A 4,302-nucleotide genomic window follows, 5' to 3' on the forward strand; every position below is an offset into this window, starting at 1 on the left:
TGAAGGACATCAGTATAGGGAGGATGGCCAATGTGATTAGGTCATCTGTGTTTGCTAATTGTCACTTTTCAAGGGTAGACTTTTCAAGAGTAGGCTTCTATCCTCCCATAGAGACTGAGAAATGTGGTTCTATTGCCTTTAATGATTATATTTCAAAAGGATGACTCCAAGATCCTTGAGCAAGACTTTTCAGGGCTGTAAAAGATTTAAATATTCTATAGGGAATAACAATAATTAGAATTAAGAATTTAAACAGAAAGAATTTACAGCTGAGTACAGTGGCTTATGCCTTAATTCCAGCACTTTGGGAGGCCAAGGCAGGAAGATCACTTGAGCCCAGGAGTTTGAGACTAGCTAGGGAAACATAGTGAGACCCTGGGTCTACAAAGAAACTTTTTAAATAGCCAGAGTAGTCTCAGCTACTCCAGAGGCTGAGATGGGAGGATTGCTTGAACCTACAAGATGGAGGTTGCAGTGAACCGTGATCCTGCCACTGCACTCTAGCCTGGGTGACAGAGCAAGACACTGTCTCAGAAAAGAGAGAAAGAGAGAGAGAGAGAAGGAAAGAAGAAAGAAGGAAAGAAAAAAAGATGAAGGAAGGAAGGAGAAAGAAAGAGAAAAAGAGAGAGAGAGAAAGAAGAAAGAAGGAAGGAAGGAAGGAAGGAAGGAAGGAAGGAAGGAAGGAAGGAAGGAAGGAAGGAAGGAGGGAGGGAGGGAGGGAGGGAGGGAGGGAGAGAAGGAAGGAAGGAAGGAAGGAAGGAAGGAAGGAAGGAAGGAAGGAAGGAAGGAAGGAAGGAAGGAAGGAAGGAAGGAAAGAAGGAAGGAAGGAAGGAGAAAGAATTTACAGTTGCATATTTTCTCAAGTAAATGCTCTAAGCAAAAGGGGGTCAGGGATCTATAGTCAGGGAGAAATCAGTCTAAGTTTTAGTCAAGCTGAGAAGAATATTAAGTCTGTCTTGGCCAACACCTATTAGCAATTTCATTCCTGGAGATAGATGAATGGATGGATAAGCGGATGATTAACAGATGGATGGATAGATAGATATGTAGACAGATAGGCAAATATGTACAAGTGTGTTCACCGGCACTATATTTAGGACCAGGAGCAGGAAGCTGGAGCCCACCAAGGTGTCTATCTCAGAAGAATGGATAGGCAATGTATGATGGATAAACAATTACATAGATTAAATAGGAATTGCCCTGCATCAGTTACCTCAGCCCAGTTCTGACATCAACTGTAGCTTTTTACACTGACACCTTTCCACCTCAAGCCTCTGTAACATATCTATTAACTTTTCACACTTAGAACTTTCACTCAAACTGTGGGAGCTTAGTCTGCCCACACAAATTGTCCACTAGCTCTTGAAGCTTCTGTCTGGAAGTAAATTACAACATTTCATTGTGTTGGGGTGATCAGACCCAACACCAGGTCAAGGGGGCAACGAAGTCTGGCAGAGTCAAAGGAATAAGAAAAGATAGTTTGAGAGATAAAGTGGGTCCAGGGGGCCAACGCGAGTATGGAGGCTGTGAAGGCCCTAAGCTCTGGAAGCCAAGACTATTTATTGGTGATCAAACAAAAAAACAGTGGTAAGAATGTGGAGTTGAAAGGGAGTGCTGCACTAAGCACATGATTTACAGCTGTGATGGCTTAGCAAGTACATGGCCAATTCTAAGACACAATCAATCTAGGAGCCTGGGAGGGCTAGAAGCAGTAAGCCAGCAAGTCTAAGACACATTCCAGAGCCATGAGGAGTTTCATTCCCTGAGCCCTGGATTCTATCCAATCCATGAGGGGTTTTATGCCCTGGGCTTAGATTAGGGTGCATCAGGGTAGCCTTCCACCCTTTAGCACAGAGCTTGGTGTTCCAAAGGCTATGAGGGGTTTTAGACCCTGGACCCCGGACATGTTCCAAGACTCTTTTACATCATGTCAGACATGCATTTGTCTGCCTCAGCTCCTCCCAACACTCAGCTTTTCTCCCAACATGCCCCCCTTTTCTTTTTTGTAAAACTGCCACAGCTATCATTGCTTGTTCTTGATGGTGGCTTTCTCTTCAGAGGTGGCTTCCTCTTCAGAGGCGGGTTCTGCATCTGCAGTCTAAAAGGAGACAGCATAAGCACACAACCACCAGAACAAAATTCACAAATGTAGAGCCTCCAATGGCCTTCAACTATCAATCTTTTGGAACAGGATAAGAGTTTTTTAAGGATCTCAGTTACAATATAAATAGATGGTGATGTCTCCCATCTTCTATTTAGAGACACAGGGATCCAAACTCCTTCCCTGGCTTTAATTATCAAGATAGTTTGATTTTTATCAAAGGTTGAATTAATGCAGGTAAACAAGCAACATTCAGGGCATGTAATAAAGCGTGTATTTATATCAAGAGTAACTTTTCCTATTGCTAGCACAACTTTGAATCCAAAAGGTCCCATTGGAGAGAAAAGAAAGAGCATTTTTATCCTTACCTCCCTCCCCTCTATTCGTTTTATATTTGCCCTCTCAGATTTTGACTGGACTTTGAACCACAGCTAATTTCCATAATTCAGAATATTCCTGTCTGTACCTGCAAATCTCTGCTAGTCTTTGCTAGTCTCTACTTTTGTACCTCTTTAGGGCACTGACCAGTAACTCTTTAGGGTGCTGACCTTATATTGCTAGTCTTCATCTGTCCCTACCTGTCCCTGTCTGTGCTGTGAGTTCCTGCAAGTCCCTGTCCTTTCCTACCTATCTCTATTTATCTCTATCTCTACTTAGTTATCTCTTCATCTTCCTGGAAACCTTTTTTATGGCCCTGGGTAGAGCTCAGAAATCCACCCTTTAAGCTTCAGCAAGAGACAAAACAGGGACCCCGGCCCAGCACCAGATTGAAGGGAACAGGAAGCGCTCTCCCCTCCCCAAAGCAGGAAAACCAGAGTTTGGCCCTTGCAAATTTCCACTCCATATCAGTGTCATCCTCAATTTCTGAGAATGAATTGTTGATCATGGCAATTAACATATTTAGCAAATCAATGACCACTGTACCATTATAGACTTTATAATGAACATAACCAGTGTTTTCAATGAATTTGTGGTTATAATTGATGACTACGATTTCACTTCAGAAAGTCTAAATGTAGCCCAGAACAGTGTCTTAAAATTCTCTTCAACTGTTGTGAAGCCTTCATTTTGTTTTGCACCAATGTAATAGAGGAGTAGAAGTTGAACGTTCCAATCATAAAGGCCACAAACACCATAATGAATATGATCATGAACGTGAAGACGTCTTTGACTGCTTCCCCAAGTGACATCCGCAGAGGTCCAAAGCTTTCATATGCCAACAAAATACAAGCTATCCCAGAGAAATTCAAAACCACAGCAACTGCACAAAGACCTTTAGACACCATCCGAGGATCAGAGGGGTCCCCCACTCCCTCCTGGCCAAATTGTAGTTTTTCACATTATCTCCCAATGTTACTTTTGTCAAGTCCTTTGAAGTATCATTTGCATCAATGATGCTCTGGGTTTTGGAAGCATGCCAGAATGCCCTGACTCTTGCAATGAATGATGCTGTGAAAATTGCTAACATACCAAAATCAAGCATATTCCACAACTCAAACAAATACCTCCGTGGGGCCTTGAGTCCAAATTTGTTTACATTCAGCCCAGATCATGCCTCTGTGCTCATTAAATCTGTTTTTCTCTAGCAGAGGCAGGTTAACCACGAAACTGAAGCTTCAAGATGACTTTACTTGCCAAGGTTCCTTCTAAGTCCTCACTTTATCTTCTTTTTCTCTAAATGGGGCCCTCTGAATAAACAAGCCTCAGATTCCACTGGGTCTTATACCCCATGCCACACCCTCTACATAATAAATGCATTAAGAAATTCAAGTAAGCAGAATGTTTGCTTTCACTTTGTCCCATTGTTACCCTGGTTCTTCTGAGCGCTCAGCTTTCCCACTGAGCTTCTTTCGGTTGTCCTCGGGTGTCCCTTGATGATGCATCCTCCACTTTTACACGCTCTAGCATTCCTTCACCTGGGTCTTTGTTGCCCCATGTTGGGCAGCCAGGAATGTTGGGGTGATCAGACCCAACACCAGGTTGTGGGGGAAATGAAGTCTGGTGGAGTCAAACGAATGAAAAAAGACAGTTTGAGAGATAAAGTGGATCCATGGGGTCAACGTGAGTATGGAGCTGTGAAGGCCCTGAGCTCTGGAAGCCCAGACTGTTTATTGGTGATCAAAGAAACAGGTGGTGAGACTGTGGGGTTGAAAGGGAACGTTGCATTAAGCACATCATTTACAGCTGTGATGGTTTTGCAT

The sequence above is a fragment of the Macaca mulatta genome, chromosome 6, assembly GCF_049350105.2.
Source record: "Macaca mulatta isolate MMU2019108-1 chromosome 6, T2T-MMU8v2.0, whole genome shotgun sequence".
In the NCBI taxonomy this organism is placed as follows: Eukaryota; Metazoa; Chordata; class Mammalia; order Primates; family Cercopithecidae; genus Macaca; species Macaca mulatta.